This window comes from Mobula birostris, chromosome 27 (genome assembly GCF_030028105.1).
Source record: "Mobula birostris isolate sMobBir1 chromosome 27, sMobBir1.hap1, whole genome shotgun sequence".
NCBI classification, from domain to species: Eukaryota; Metazoa; Chordata; class Chondrichthyes; order Myliobatiformes; family Myliobatidae; genus Mobula; species Mobula birostris.
In genome coordinates this window covers 16,414,543-16,432,402 of record NC_092396.1, presented here as the reverse complement: position 1 = coordinate 16,432,402, position 17,860 = coordinate 16,414,543, and the positions used below count along the sequence as shown (strand labels likewise).

Here is a 17,860-nt window from a genome sequence, read left to right as displayed (position 1 = left end):
CAAAGTGTATCACTTCACACTTTTCCAAACAAACTTGATCTGCCACTTTTCAGCCCAATTATGCATCCTATCAATGTCTCATTGTCCCTACAAAAACATACTTAACCCCTTCCACTTCCTCATCAGAGTCATTTTTAAAAGTCACAAAGAGAGGGGTCCCAGAATAGATCCTTGCAGAACACCACTAGTCATGGACCTCTCAGCAGAATATATTCCATTTACTACTATCCTCTGCCTTCTCTGGGCAAACCAATTGTGAACTCATGCAGCCATGTTTTCCTGGATCCCATGCCTCCTAACTTTCTATATGCGCCTACCATGGGGAATCTTGTCAAATATCTTATTAAAATCCATGAACACAACATCCACTTCTCTACCTATTATTAATTTGTTTTGTCACTGCCTCAAATAAATCACTTAGGCTTTTGAGGCATGACTTGCCTGTCACAAAATCACGCTACCACTCATCAGACTTCACTTCTCCAACTGCTCATGAAACCTGTCTCCAAGAATCCTCTCCAATAGTTTGTCCACAACCGGTCTATAATTCCAAGGTTATCCTTATTATCTTTGTTGGACAAAGGAATATCATTTGCTTCTTTCCAATCTTCTGGTATTATTCTTGTGGCCACTATGGACACAAAGATCATTGTCAAAGGTGCAGCAATCTATTCCCTTGCTTCCCATTGTAAACTGGGGTATATCCCATGCAGCCCTGGAGATTCCTGAAACCTAATGTTTTTCAAAAGTTCCAACACATCCTCTTTCTTAACCATGACAAGTTCCAACATTTCAGCCTGTTGTATGCTGGCACCACATTCATCAGGTTTACGTTCATTAGTGAATACGGAAGCAAAGTATTCATGGAAGACCTCCCCTAAGTCCTCCAGCTCCAGGCACATATTGCCTCTTTAATCTCTGATTGGTCCTACCTTCACTCTAGTCATCTCCTGTTCTTCACATACATGTAGAATGCCTAGGGGTTTTCTTTAATCCTATTTTGCCAATGCCTTCTCTTTTAGCTCCTTCCTGGATGCCTTATAACTCTCAAGATTCCTGTCTGATTCTTGCTTCTTAAGCCTGAAATATACTTCTTTCTTCCTTTTGACTACATGTTCCTCTTATCTTGTCAACCATGGTTCCTTCATTCAACCATCTATTACTTGACTCAATTGGAAAACCTATCCAGAACCCCATGTAAGTACTCCCCAAACAACCTCCACATTTCCACTGTGCATTGCCCTAAATACATCTGTTCCAATTTACGCTCCTAAGTCCCTGCCTAATAAAATCTTTTCACCCTTTCACAATTAAATACTTCCCCATTCCATCTTCTACTACCCCTTTCTAAGACTATGCTTAAAATCAGGGAGTTGTGGTCACCGACTTCGAAATGCTAACCCACCAAGAAATCTGTTACCTGACCAGGTTCATTGCCTATACTAGATCCAGTATGGACTCTCTATGGTCGGACTGTCCACAAATTGTGTCAGGAATCTTTCCTGGCTACACCTAACAAATTCTGCTCCACCTAAATCTTTTCTACTAAGGAGGAGCCAGTCAATATTAGGGAAGTTGAAATCACCCATGACATCAACCCTGTTATTTCTGACTTTTCCAAAATCCGTCTTCTGATCTGCTCCTCATTATCTCTGGAGTGTCTGTAGAATATTCCCAATAGAGTGGGTGATTCCTTCCTGTTTTGGACTTTCTCCCACATGACTCGGTAGAGAACCCTTCCACAACGTACTCCCTATCTGCAGTTGTGATACTCTTCCTGAATAGCAATGCTGCTCCCCTACCTCTTTTCCTTCCCTCCCTCTTTCATTTGAAGCATCTGAAACACAGAACATCCAGCAGCCATTCCTGTCCTTGTGACAGCCAAGTCTGTAATGTTCCCAATACTTCTCACATTAAAGTAGATATATTTCAGCCCATGCAACTGACTACATTTATGCCCTAGCCTTTCTCACAGTTTCTCTGTACATTGCGTCTGCCTTTACACCAACTCTGACGTATTAGTCTGGTTCCTAGTTTAAACCCTCCTGAACACCATCCCTAAGTTGACACCATACCTAACTTTCTTTGTTGCAATCCATGCTGCATTCTTCTCATAGAATCATTCTTCTTCAGTGAAATATACCTTTCTTAGGATTTATAAAATATCTCCTTAATGGTTTGTCACTGCTCATTTACCATTTTACCCTTTAATCTGTTTCTCAGTCAACCTTAGCTAACTCTGTACTCATAACATTGTAATTATCTTTACTTAAATTTAGTACACAGTTTCTCACCCTCAAACTCAATGTGAATTTGTACCATACAATGATTACTCTTTCCTAGGGGATCCTTTACAATGAGGTCATTAATCAAACCTGTCTCATCACATATATCCAGATCTAAAATAGCCTGCCCCCAGTCGGTTCCTCAACATGAAAAATCTTCCAATTTATTCCACTTCATTCAGTGTTTTCAATGTTATCTCTTCTATATTGGAGAAAGTAAATGCAGATTGGGTGATAGTTTTATGGAATGCCTGTGCTCTATCCACAGGGGAAACCCTGAGCTTATATTACTTGCCACTTTAATTTTCCATTCCAAACCCACTCTGACCTATTGGTCTGTGTACTCCTACGCTCTTTCACTGAGGCCCAGTGCAAGTTTGAGCAACAGCATGTCATCTTTCACCTGGGCACATCTCAACCTTCTGGAATTTATATGGAATTCTTCAATTTCTAGTAACTTGACTTCTGCCTGATGCAGGGTCTTGACCTGAAATCTTGACTATCTTTGCTTCCACAGATACTGCTAGACCCATTGAGGTCTTATGATTTTGTATTTTTGTTCCAAATTTCAGCATCTGCTGTCCTTGCTTTGATTTATCTTTGTTGCAATCATTCATCTGTGTTATTGGCACAGTTTGTTTTGTTACAAAGATTTACCCCTTAGTAATATTCATGAGTTAGGCACAGAGAGAATCTGTATTTACTGACAAGTACCTTTATTTTCTCAACTGAAGAACACATGAATTTACACAACGGAATAATTTGTGTACATACCTACTAAGTTTTCCTCCGTGAACAGTCAAAGAATAGAAAGGGTAATACCCAGAAGTGCAGTCTACACTGGTCATGTGTTCCTCATGGCCTGATCTAATCTTCGTGCACTCAACATCCATGATAGTTGATCTCTGGAGCATTATCGATACTTTGCATTTGAAGCCTCTGCTTTTATGCTCTTCCCTTACCAGTTTAAATGTCACATTTCAGTCTCATTGGCTGTAGGTCATCTGACTGACCTACATCAACTTATTTTTGGCTCTGGTCCAAGACAGCATCCATTTATTGCTCTCTTCCGCAAGTGTCAACTGGTAATTTATGGCTCTTTGTTCTAAATCGGATATCAAACCAGTAACTAGCTTGATTCACTCAGGACAGACACAGACCCCACCATTCACAAACCTGCATATTGTGTCATACCAAAGAACACCTCACAAATAATTTCTTATTTGGAAATTATCTCTATTCCAGCAGATAATTGTGTTTACTTTAAAACACAGATTCAGGCAAGCAAAACCAGTTCACAAAATGGAGGGTGCAGAGCAGCTTCACAAAATGGCAGCCTCAGTTCCTTTGACCTCATGGCAAGAACAAAGACAATTGGTCTGTCTACTTCTATTGTCCTTGATTCATTTGAACTCACTGATTTGTGGACTGTAGTTCTTTCTGGCCAACAGTATGTCCTCCTCTCCCTATTTTTTCATTTACATTTTATGCCATCTGGGAATGAAAGATATGCCCAATTTACCCACAGGGTATATCTTCCTGCACTGCATTTCACAACTCCCACATTCTTTTATCAAAATTCTTTTGTCTATGCTCTTATTTTCTAACTCCCATTCACTGGTTAACCAGATAACCCTGTTTCATGTTTTTCCCTGCGGTCACCCCAGTTTTACCCAGCAGAGACCCCTCCCCTATCATTTCTTCAGCCTTACAAGCTTCTTTCTCTCCTCTCCAGTTTGACAAAGAGTTTTTAACCTGAAACATTCACTCTGTTTCTCTTCACACAGATGTAGCCAGTGATATTATGTAGTACTGTGCATTTCCACAATTTTCTATTTTTATTTTGATTCCTCAATGTATTGTTTTAAGAACAATATCTCAAATATATATTCTGAATATACTCTGTGTGCTCAAGGCTACACTTGACAATTTTTGTCCAGTTTATTTGATAATTAAAATCACCTATGATTATTACAGTAGCTTTTTTTAGGTCCCTGTTACTTCTTGAATTTTATTCAGCCTTGCAGTATGGTTATTATACAGTCACCCAATGACTTCTTTCCAATCTCCACCCAAACAGATTCTACATCTTGACCTTCTGAGCCAATATCGTACATCGTTTGTTAACAGACCTATCCCACCTCCTTTTCCTTTCTTCCTATCCATCAGAAATGTCAAATATTCCTGAATATTTATCTCCCTCTGTGCAACTACATCTCTGTAATGGTTATCAGGTCAAACCCATTTGTTTTTATTTGTGCCATCAGCTCATCTATCATCTTATGAATGCTGCTCGCATTCAGTTAAAAAGCATTTAATTTTACCTCATCATTATCCTTCATTCTAACTCTACTTGCTGGTGCATTTTTACACTTGTACATTCTTCTAATTTTGGCTATTTCCTTGCTCTTCGTTCTTGTAAATGCCCTCTCATCTGAAACCCATTTTCTATTTCCAGTCAGCTCTTCTCCCTTCTATTTCTACCCTCAGGCTGTCATGCCTGTACAAAACTAGCTTCAACCTTTCATGGTAATACTAGAAACTTCACTCTGCCCCATCCCCACCCCACAAAGATGTTGATTTTGTTTTTGTCAGATGCCAATCCATTTGCTTTGTGGAGATTCCACACCTCCAAACAGAGTCCAATTTGCTAGAGAACCAAAAGTCCTCTCTGCTGCATCATTTCAACAGCTATACATTCACCTACTCTTTCTATTTTTGGTCTCACTAGTACATGGCACTGATACTAATTGAGAGAATATTATCTTTGAGGTCCTGTATTTTATCTTATTTGCTGGCTTCCTAAACACTTCCAGCAGAACCTCATCCCCTTTTCTACTAATATTGGTAGTTTGACTCTCTCTTGTTGGAGGTGGTCTTTGTCTGATGCTCGTGTACAAATGTTATTTGCTGTTTGTCAAATCAGGCATGAATATTTCCTTGAATTGCAAAATGGCATAGGCTGCTTATTTATATGAGGAATTGCAAATGGGACTAAACACGGCAAACTTTAGTGAATAACCCTAACTCTACTCCTACAACAGAGGGAATCACATTTTTGAAGAAGTTGAAAATGTGTGGGCCTCAGGTGTATACTCGGAAACTCCTGGACTTAATTCTGGGGCTGAAATGATTCTATCAGATTGAAGCCCAATCAGTGGAATGTTCTCCTCTGATTTCCATTGACTTCGGCTTTACTAAGGTTTCTTGATATGAACTCAGTCAAATGCTGCCTTGCTGCACTCTGGAATTTATTTCATCATGTCTGTGATTGTGATGAAATCCAGGGCCAGCAGAAGCTGGCAGAAGTCAGAATTTGCATTGGTTATTAGGTTATTAGCAAATGAATTCTTTTTGATAGCATTATCCATGACACATCCTATCACTTTGCTGATGACTCAATGTATGTAGCTAGTGGAGTAATTAACCAGATTGGATTTGACCTTCATTTTGCAGAGGAGACACATCTGGGCAGTTTGACCCTTTATCTAGTAAATCCTAATATTGTTGCTGTACAGGTACAGATTGGACAGAAGTACAGCTCTAAAGGGCAAGTTTTTAGCAGTGCAGGTGAAGTATTTTTGGAGCCCATTGCTTTTGATCTGTCAAGTGCCCCTAGTTTGATATCATGTGGAGAGAAACAAAATGGCTGATTGCTGGCTTTTGTCAGTCAGTGAACTGTACGTCTTTGGGGCTAGTCTCCAGGTATTGACCCCGGTGCTTTCTAATTGTATTCCATTCATTCTTACAGGCCCTTTTCAATCTAGGACCTTGCTCCTTCTTTCTACCTTTTTGCAGTCTGCCAAATTCAGAACCTCTTCAGTCTCAGTTCATGCATCATCCCTTGTACTTACTCCAGCATAATATACGTAATATACCTTCCCTTTAAGAGGTGTGGACCAACCTTAGGCAATGCTCTTAGTTATTGATATTGGGCTCATGATGATCCATACGGTGAATCAAAAGTGCATTTAGCACCAGGTGCATGCAGAAATCATGTAAATTAGCTGGCGATACCAAGATGCAGTGTTGCCTGCTTGAAATCCTATGGGCACTGGCTAATTCAAGTATTACAATTTCTGCACCTGTTTTCTGAAGCTTTTATTTGAAGGTCAAGGAGTTAATGCAGAGGGACACACCATGCCTGGTATAGACACCTCAAAGGCACCAATGAAAAAAGCTATGGTTTAAGCCTGCCAACTGGGTCTGGAACCTATGTAAAAACACTTGGACTGTCTGGTCATGGAACATATGTTCACAAAAAATGTGATGTCTGATATAAGTGTGTTTTTGTAAGAGGAAAACTCAGCTGTCCCTTTAATCTTGGGTAGTAGGAGTCAGTGAGTTATTTTTATAATTTGCTGTGCATTGTAAAATGTCATAAAATATGATTTTAGTTGGATTTCAATTATATCAGTAATGTTTATTTTCACTCTGTTATTTGCTTGGTGCAGAAATTGCATTTAAATATTATTTACTTAAATATCCTTCTTAGGCAGTTCATCAGGACCAAGAATAACTTGCTTCTGAATTGACTGATGAAGTCAGTGTGGTACCAGCAGATTATGCTATAGATGGAACAGAAGGTGCTTTACAAGGTTGGCAGGTGGAAGGAGGTTTGTTCTCTCCACTGATTATACTAGCCTTCTTTGTGCTTCCAATGAATAGACACCAGGTTCTCAGTGTTAACCCACGTACTCCTTCTTCTTGTGTGGTCATGGGCTAGATTTCAGCAGTCAATGGGAATATTTTCAAAGCAGTTTTCAGATTATGATGCAGCCTGTCCAGTGGAACTGACTGAGTGCAATTTGGGTCTCAGTGCACGGAAGGTTGACCCATGAAATGATGTAGTGCTGGGATCTCTGTAATTTATGATAGATGTGCTGCTTAGTAAATATGCAGGTGGTTCAAAAATGGTGGAACTGTGGATAGTGCAGGGAAGGTTGTTAAAGGATACAGCAGGATATAATAGATATGTGTGGAGAAATAGCAGGTGGAGTTTAATGTGAGAACGTGTGAGGTGCTGCACTTTAGGATGTAAAATATAAGGGGAAAGTATACAGTAAACAGCAGGACAACAAGGTGGTACTGAGAGATTTTGAAGTCCAAGTCCATAGCTCCTTAAAAGTGGCAACAAAATTAGCTAGTGTGGTAAAGATCGATTACGGCACAGTTGTCTTCATCAGTCAGGGCACTGAGTGTAAGAATCAGGAAGTCATGTTACAATTCATAATTCACAACTCATAAGCTCAAGTCACAGCTTATGTGGGTCAAAGCTGACCTGGGACTTAGGCCGGCTGGCGTTTACAGGATTCCCTGAAAATACAGAGCGGTGTATATTGGCCAGACGGGACACACGGTGGAAACCCGCAACAAGGAGCACAGGAAGTGTATCCATTTGGATTACATGGAGAAATTGGCGGTAGCAGAACACTGCATTTGCAATGGCAATAGGGTAGACTTCAACGACACAATGGCTTTTGGGATCACCTGGTAAAGGAAGCTATTGAAATAAAACTAGAGGAAAAGGATTTTAACAGAGACGAAGGTCCCACGCTAAGTAAGAACTGGAATTCGATTGTTATCAAGGTGGGACAGTGGAAACCTGATTGGATGAGGGGTAACCAATCAGGAGGGACAGACTACTGGACTAGATATACCCAGGCATCATCCCTGAAAAAGATGGCAGAGTTTGTCATTGAAACATTGGTTATAATTGATACCTGTACCTGGCTGGAAGACCAAGAAGAGTTTATTCATCATATACGCTGGGAAAGCACTAGACCTTTTTTCACGTTGCAATTGTTTTAAACTTTAGTTAGGCCACATTTGGAGTATTGTTTGAAGTTCTGGTGTTTGCATTACATGAAGGCTGTGAAGTTTTTGGAAAAGATACAGAAGAGTTTCCCCAGGATGAAGCCTGAATTAAAGAATATTAGCTATAGGGAGAGGTTGGACAGACTTGGATTATTTCCTCTGGGATGTCAGAGGCTGAGGGGAGTCCTGATAGAAGTTCGTAAAATTATGAGTGGCATGAAAGGGTAGATGGTCAGAGTCTTTTGCAGAGTGAAAGTACCAAATACTAACAGTAAAAGAGTGACAAGGGAGAGATTAGGTCCTCTTAAAACTCATTGGGGCTTCCTACGTGTGGACCTGCAGGAGATAGACAAGATTTTAATGTCTTTTTTTTCCTCAGTGTTTATTAAGGAGAATATCATGGATGTCAAAGAAATATGGGTAATAAGTAGTGAGGTCTTGGAAACATAATGCCTATTACAAGGGAGGAAATATTTGCTGTCTTGAAGTGCATTAAGGTAGGCAGATCCCCAGATCCTGTCCAAATGCACTGCTGAATCTTATGGGAGGCTAGGGAAGAAATCATGGAGGCCCTTGTAGAGATATTTGCTTTGTTGTTAGCCATTGGTGAAGTTCCAGAAAACAGGAGAGTGGCTAATGTTATTCCATTATTCAAGAACGGTAGCAAAGGCATGCTAGAGTACGACTGCAGGTGAGCCTGACTTCGTTTTTAGGGAAGTTACTGGAGAGAATCTGAAGGATGAGATCTACCATCAATTGGATAGTAAAGGCCTGACCAGAAATATTCCGTATGGCTTTGTGCGTGGGATGTCATGTCTGAACAATTGTTTGGAATGATTCAGAGAGGTAACTAAGGGGATAGATGGGTGTTGTCTCTATGGACTTTAGTAAGGCCTTTGGCAAGGTCCTGCATGGCAGCTTGATCTGCAAGATTATTTCACATGGAATTTAAAGGGAGCTAGCAAGATGGATTCAGAATTGGCTTGATGACTGGAAGCAGAATGTGATGGTTGAAGGTCAATACTCTGATTGGAGGCTTGTGACTAGTGTTCAGTATTGGGACTGGTGTTAGTCATGTGTAATGACTTGGATGTGAATGTATATGGCACAATTAATATGTTTGCTAATGATATTAAATTAGTGGGTCTTGTTGATAGTGAAGTAGGTCACAGTGGATTACAAAGTGATCTTGATCAGTAAGGAAAATGGACAGAGGAATGGCAATTGGATTTCATCTTAGATTTATGTGAGTTAATGTATTTTGGACATTTAAATCTGGATAGGACCTATATAGTGAATGGCAGGGCACTGATGAGTGTTATGGAACAGAGGGACCTAGGAATACAAGTGCAAAGTTTGCTGAAAGCAGGTATGCAAGCAGACAGGATGGTGAAGAAGGTGTTTAGCATACTGGTCTTCATCAGTCAGGGCACTAAGTTTAGGAATAGGGACATTACAATGCAATTGCTTAAGTCGATGGTGAGACTGCACGTGGAGTATTGTGTATCGTTTTGGCCACCCTGTTATAGAAAATATTGTCAAGCTGGAGAAGGTGCAAAAGAGATTTATGAGGATGCCTCCTGGACTGGAGAGTCTGAGGTATAGGGAGAGGTTTCTATGATGAATTTTTATTCCTTGGAGCACTGAACAATAAGTGATGACCTCATAGAAGTTTATAAGATCATGAGAGGAACGGACAAGATGGGCATCATAGTCTTTTCCCCAGGGTTGGGGTGTCCAAACCTTGAAGGGACAGGTACAAGATAACAGGGGAGAGTTTTAAAAGAGACTCGAGAGATAACTTTTTTAAACAGAGGGTATAATTACTGGGAATAGCAAGAAGGATTTTGTGGTCAGCTTGCACCAAAGGCCCATTTCCAAGCTGTATGTTTTGTAACTCCAAAACATAAAATTAATTGAAAAGAAAACAAAGGAGTCTGGAATGCAAATCTAACTTTGTGTTTACTTTAAGCATGGGGTGCACATATCACATGGTAGCATCATAACATATGCAATGCACTTACTTTTACATATGATCCATAATGAATTATTTAAATGAATAAGAATGCTTAACAATATAATTACACTATTATTAAAAATACTACTGAAATATTAAATACACAACATTCCTCCCAGTTTAGCTATAAATCCCAACTCAATATAGAAAGCATCACAACAATATACACAGTATATAATACAACTACTATATAGGCATCCACAGCTTAGTAAATTTTAAATTGTCCTATTCAGACCTAAAGATTCAATCGCTGTGGAGGCTTTCTTACTTCAGTGGGATAACTTTTTTCCTGACAAGGGGGATCAGTCTGCTTGGCAGGTGAGACTTGTGACTGTGAAACAATCTCAGTTTCTGAGGACCCCTCCTTGGCGGTTGTAGGAGTTGACTCTGAGACTGAAGGAAGTGCTTCTGAAAGCTCTACACACCTTATCTTCTCCTTTTCTCAGCTTTTCCCTCTGGATGTATGTCAGTTCTTGCTTGTCTACTTTTCAGCTTCTTGACTTTCTTTTTCCCGCCTTCCGTTTTCTTCTAGTTTCTTGTGAGTATCTCTGAATTTGCTAATTTCTCAAGAAATTAGGACTCGTTTATCTTCCCATTTCCATTGCACTTAAGTCATCCTCCACTTTCTTTTCCTTTTTCTTCTTTCTAGGATGTGCATCTTGATCTTGGGAAGGTGCATTTAATTCACTCTTCTATTGCACCCTTTTTGATCTGATTTCTCCTTTTCATTTCCTTACCCACAACATCATCTGACAAATCCTTTGTTTTCCTGTCTCTATTAACTTCTTTCTTTTTGACCTTCCATTCATCCAGCTGGGCTGCGGTCTTTGCATCTGCTTTTACACCCAGCTTTTAGTCTCCCACTTGATGTTCATGTAATATCCTTATTGCACGCAGAGTAGATTCTGGTTCTTTATACTCACAAAAGCCAAATACTTGCAACTTTCCTGAAGCTGTTTGAACTGTCTTCCAGCTTAAAACCAAGCCACATTTCACAAGTAACTGCCTGATTAACATGTCAGAAGCTTTCTTAGGTATGTTGCCTACAAAAACTGTTATAGTCAGACCACTGGTTTCACCACTTTCACAATTCCTCTGAGCAGCATGGTCCTCCCTTGGTCCAATATGCTTTGCTACTAGAGGCACAGAGATTGCTACCAATACCCGTTTTCCCTCTGTTGAGCAACAGCTTATTATGTACAGCATGGAGATGGTTGTGGCATTATCTAGTACCTTTCTTAATTCACATTCAGTTGACTCTATTAGAGGTGTGGCATTCAAATGGTGGATGGATCTCCAATCAAGTTGTAGTTGTTTCAGCCATTCACATCCCCACAATGCTGGTGCTCCTGTTTTTATAACATACAGGGTCAATGTGGATTGCTTGTTGTATTTCACTGTTACGAATGGAGTTATCTTTTCTCCAGTATAAGTGCTTAGCTGGCTATCTACCTGCTTCAATTTAGTACCTTGAAATGCCTTTCAAATTCACTTTGTGGAATGACTGAAAGAGCTGTCACTCACTTCTGGTGTAAGCCATATTGCTTGTCTATTGTTAGTTTTGACATTGTAAATCACAAGGCTTCCAAGTCCTGTGTCACTCTCAGTTGAGGCCAGTTCATTGGCTATATTTAAGAGGGAATTAGATATGGGCCTTGTGGCTAGGGGGATCAGAGGGTATGGAGGGAAGGCTGGTGCAGGGTTCTGAGTTGGATGATCAGCCATGATCATAATAAATGGCGGTGCAGGCTCGAAGGGCCGAATGGCCTACTCCTGCACCTATTTTCTATGTTTCTATGTTTCTATTTTCAGATTTTTCATCAACAGCATGCAGATTAGTGCTGTTTTTGAAACTGCAACTTGACCTTTTATCTTTTTCTCTTTGCTGTATTTTTGTCTGCCTGACATGCTCTTTGTATGTAACCTACTTTGTGGCATTTTCTGAAAGTTTCACCTTCAAATCTGCATTGATCTGGTGTATGTGAACCCCTATCACAACGGTAACATAGTTTGTTTGCCCAGGCCAGTTTCTGTTTAGACATTGTTATCTTGTTCACATTCACTTTCATTCCTGACTGCAACTGAAGTATGTGTCTGTCTGCTGTTTCCGTTGATAAAGTTATTTTAACTGCTCCTTTAAATGTAAGCTATGCTTTAGTTAGGAACCTTTTTTGAATACGTTTTTGTATGATCTCTCAATGCACCATTAAACCCATCGCTGAATTGAAAATGCTCAGACAATTTCTTTAATTCAGCCACATACGTTGAAGTGGACTCCCCTTCCTTTTCAATCAGTAATGAAACTTGAAGCATTCTGGAATCAACAAAAGTTTTGGTTCTGAATGTTCCTGTATTCATTTCATAATATCAGGAAAGTTTATTTCTGCTGGTTTGTTTGGAGCAGACAAACTTCAAAGCAAACATTTTGCTTTTAAATTCAATGCACTCAGCAAAATTGGCACTTGTTTCTCATTGGCTATTCTATTTGCTTTAAAGTACTGCCCAATCCGTTCAGTATATAAAATCCAGTTATCTGTTGTGTAATCAAGCACATCACATCAATCTTTCTGATTAGCCAGCCATTTCTGCCTTTTTTTGGATTATTATCAGTTGATACTCACTGTTTATGAACCCGCGAATTCTCTATTTTCTGCCTTTATTTTAAACTCAAACGTATCTTCCTTTCCAAAGAACACGTGCTGCTATTATTTTTTTAAACTTGAAAACTTCGCTGCTCTTCACCAGGCAAGTAGTCTTTTTGGGTTTGTTTGAAACTTCCTCATCGCCACTGTTATGTTTTGTAAAATTAATTGTAAGAAAAACAAGGAAGTCTGAAATAGGAGTTTAACTTTGTGTTTACTATGAGTGAGACACACACATTTCACATGGTAACTTCAAGACGTATGCAACTCACTTATTTTACATATAACCCATAATGAATTATTTATATGAACAAGAATACTTAATCAAATGATATATTTACAATATTACTCAAATACGACTGAAATATTAAATACATAACAGTATTAATCTTTGCTCTATGACTAGAGGGCATAGATTTAAGATTAGAGTGGGAAGGAGATGTGCAGGGCAAGTTTATTACACAGAGACTGGTTAGGTGCCTGGAATACACTGCCAGGGGATGTGATGGAAGCAGGTAACTGTTGAACAGTGACTATGGGGCTTAGTTCCATTGAGACATTCAACTTAGGGAAAACAGCAAAATTCCAAATGTAGAGAAAATTTCATGTAAGTATTTCATGTGTAATGTATGAACAAATGTCATGCAATCTAGTATCATATGATCATATCTGAAGGAATACATCAAGCCAGAGTTTTCAACAATTAAGGAGAACGATAATGAAATGTTGGTCATTGTACTTAAATCTAGCCAGTTTGACCCAATATCATGAATAACTTATGAAGTATGCTCATACCAGACTCTGAGCCTACATATCCACATAACCAAACTTGCATTGGAATGTAAAGATACCTAAATTAAAAGTTGGTGCATGCATCTCGACTATGAAAACTACTTAGGGTGCATACCCAATCTCCAAGCCCACAAGCACACACACACACCTGAACTAAGTGCCTGCACACTTGCACATTTGAACTTCAAGTGTTTGTGAGCACTTCCAAATCCCAAGTTCTGCATTTATGCAAACCCAAACTCTGCACATGCTCACTTTCAGACTAGAGGCCTGATATGTACACACCTGAACTCTGGTCCTGCTCATGCAAGCATGTGTGCGAATGTATCTGGAGTCTTTGTGTTCAACTGGTGCTTGGGCTTGTACATCCAAATCATATGCTTGGACTCATCTTTTTTCCAGTCCTGATGAAGGGCCTCGGCCTGAAACATTGTCTATTTACTCTTTTCCATAGATGCTGCCTGGTCTGCTGAGTCGCTCCAGCACTTTGTGAATGATGCATGTGCTTGGACTAAAGCAAACCAAATTCTAAACCTATTTGTGCACACACATATAAATTCCCAGTCTTTGTGTGAGCAGGTCCCACTACAATTCTGAGCTTGTACCCATCAAAGTTAGGACTTGTGCATACATAAGCCCAAGCTCTGATTCTGCCTGTCTGCACTTCCAAATTCTTAGTCCCTTCATGTGCAAACCTGAGCTAGGATCCGGTACACATGCCTAGCTGGGAAGATATGTGCCTAAACTCTGGCTTTCCAAGTTGCTGACTTCAATGGCATGTGCACATTCAATGTCAGCAAATTGTATATTTGAAAAATGGAGCAGATGTCTGATGTCTGAGCCATTTGATGGCTGGATATATTTGAATATTTCCAGGTGTGCCCACATCCCAAGAAGAATATAAATAATATCAGAGTTAATGATGGCTTGAGCACAATTATTAGTGCAGTGCATAAGCAAATAGAATGGTTAAGGAACTAGATTTACTGATAAAATTATCAACCCTTTTACATTGCTACATTTACTCTGAGTTCATTTGGGCAATAGATCTCGTTGTGACATGGGTCTCCTAGTTGACAAGAGGTGCCTAACCAACTGGATCAACAGAGAAGGCACCTAAACTCCATTTGATTTTGTCAAAACCTGTAAGAGGACGTGAGTGCCAGAATTGTAATAAGTAGGAGAAAAGACATGGAAAATCAAGAAATAATGATCAAAAAGTGTGAAAATTGTCTAAAAAGCCTCCAAGATATAAGAATACTGAAAGGGATTTAGACCTTTCAGTGGGTATTTTACAAAAGTTTGTTTTCAAATCCTGAAAAGATTTATATTTTCTGTGTCTTTCTTAACCTCAAGACTTCCTGAAGTGTTTTACAATCAATGAAGTACTTTTAAAATATCACTGCTGTAGTAATATGGACAGAAGGCATGATGGACCAACTATCCTATTCTCACTTCACCTTTTCTAGGACTAGCTCAGCTATTTACAGCTAATAATGTTCCTGTGAGCAATAACTAGAGACCCAGAAGTGAAAATGTCACAGTTACAGAATAGACTGCTGTCCTGAGGTACATTGTTTCGGCTGTACATGCAGATGTTCTGCAGTGTTGCTGATCTTTTATCAACCTTGACTTCAGAGTGCTGGATGCTGTCACCAAGAGAAAAGTGAAATTAAAGTTGTGCATCTGAGAGATTCATCCATCACCCTTTATCAATGTGGCTGTGCATCCTCTCCTGCTTTGTCAGAAGCTTCTTATATATAGCACAGTTGTCTGGTACTGAAAGTGATATTTTCCACTTGCCTCCATCCCTCATGCCTCACAAAGGATGCAATGAGTCCAAAAAATTAACAAGTCTGTATGAGAGACACCAATGATTTTTTTTTACCCAATCCCTTAACAGCACAGCTCTCTCAGAACAAAACAAATTCTTAAAAGCAAAGTGTATTTATGACAGGATTCATTAATAGGAGTTTGCACAAAATATCAAAGGAAGAGATCTTTAAAATGCTTCTTGTCAGTGAAGGCACAGTTGCTTATCTCTTCTTTAGAATCTATGTCACTATCCATGTCCACAGATCCCTAATTGAAGGTCACTAATTAGCAGAAAGCTCTCTCTACCTCAGTGCAACTATGTATGTTATTATCCAAGATGTCAGTTCTGGTTTTTTTTGCCAGGAGACCAATTTTGTTCAATTGTGCAATCCCTGCCCATGAAAACCCAGCTGTACCCTTTCAGTCAGCATTAAAGTCACAGTAAGCTACCAATTTGTGAAAGGTTAAAGCTGACAGAGAAAAAAAGTTTATTCAGCAAGTGTGAATTAGTGAAGCAGGTGAAGATGATGAGGTGAGGAATGGAGATTTGAAGTAAGTGGAAATGACCTTTAAACTATTGTATATTAATATTGACTGGTGACTTAAATAAACATTATATCAGAATTCAAAAAGAACAACAACTACGGTAAATAAGAAAATAAATAAATATTTTTTGCCTATTTCCATTGAATAGTAGCCATGTATTAAATATCCTAGTTGTGAGATGAGTTTAAAGTTCAAAGCACATTTACTATCAAAGTATGCATGATAGATACTACTTTGAGATTCCCCTTTTTACAAGCAGTCACAAAACAAAGAAACTCAATAGAACTCATTATGAAATGAAGACTGTCATACACCCAGTGTGCAGGGAAAAAACAAATTGGGCAAACCATAAAAGTAAGCAAATAACATTCGGAATTGAAGTTCCCGAAAGTGAGTCCACAGCCACAAAGCCAGTCACAGTCAATCCAGGAGCCTGTTAGATGCAGGCCACCACCTCAATTCAGCCCCGAGATAAGTAAACCTCATGAACAGCGAGCTATACACTGGCCCGTCCCTCTCCTCCAGCCCCAACGACCTGATTTGAGTAGTTAGCAGTTTTGTTTGCTGCCAGCTAGTCATCGCTGTGCCTCACCAGTGCCATCTTAAAGTTTATAATCCAAGCTGATTGATTTCTGTTGTCAGCAATTACATTTTTCAGATGAGATGTTATACCTAGACCATGTGTCATGATGATGGACCTAAAACATCTCACGGTGCCACCCTGAAGAATAATAGAGGAGTTTTTCTCACCAATATTCATCCCTCAACCGGTTCACTAGTTTATATTACCTAGTCATTACAATCCCTCTGCTTGTGGAATCTTGCTGAGTGAAGATTTGATGCTGTGTTTCTGACGTTACAACAATACCTGCATTTCCAAAGTGCCTCACTGACACTTCTTAGACCACCTGAGTGTATGAAAGGTGTTTATAGAAATACAAGACCTTTGTCCTTTCCTTCCTTTAATTCTCTAGAAACCATAGAAACCATAGAAAAACTACAGCACAGAATCAGGCCTTTTGACCCTTCTTGGCTGTGCCGAACCATTTTCTGCCTAGTCCCACTGACCATATCCCTCCATACACCTCCCATCCATGTGTCTGTCCAATTTATTCTTAAATGTTGAAAAAGAACACGCATTTACCACCTCGTCTGGAAGCTCATTCCATACTCCCACCACTCCCTGTGTGAAGAAGCCCCCCCTAATGTTCCCTTTAAACTTTTCCCCCTTCACCCTTAACCCATGTCCTCTGGTTTTTTTCTCCCCTTGCCTCAGTGGAAAATGCCTGCTTGCATTCACTCTATCTATACCCATCATAATTTTATATACCCATATCAAATCTCCCCTCATTCTTCTACGCTGCAGGGAATAAAGTCCTAACCTATTCAACCTTTCTCTGTAACTGAGTTTCTCAAGTCCCGGCAACATCCTTGTAAACCTTCTCTGCACTCTTTCAACCTTATTAATATCCTTCCTGTAATTTGGTGACCAAAACTGAACACAATACTCCAGATTCGGCCTCACCAATGCCTTATACAACCTCATCATAACATTCCAGCTCTGATACCCAATACTTTGATTAATAAAGGCCAATGTACCAAAAGCTCTTTTTATGACCCTATCTACCTGTGATGCCACTTTTAGGGAATTTTGTATCTGTATTCCCAGATCCCTCTGTTCTACTGCACTCCTCAGTGCCTTACCATTTACCCTGTATGTTCTACCTTGGTTTGTCCTTCCAAAGGGCAATACCTCGCACTTGTCTGTATTGAACTCCATCTGCCATTTTTCAGCCCACTTTTCCAGCTGGTCCAAATCCCTCTACAAGCTTTGAGAACCTTCCTCACTGTCCACTACACCTCCAATCTTTGTATCATCAACAAATTTGCTGATCCAATTTACCACATTACCATCCAGATCATTGATATAGATGACAAATAACAAT

The 17,860-nt window shown here is 39.6% G+C and overlaps 1 protein-coding gene across 1 annotated transcript in view; it reads left to right on the top strand.

Moving 5' to 3' along the window:
* Window positions 1-17,860, top strand: part of LOC140188529 (calmodulin-binding transcription activator 1-like) — a 1,232,669-nt gene that overhangs the window by 889,665 nt on the left and 325,144 nt on the right. The gene's annotated exons all lie outside the window — the stretch shown is intronic.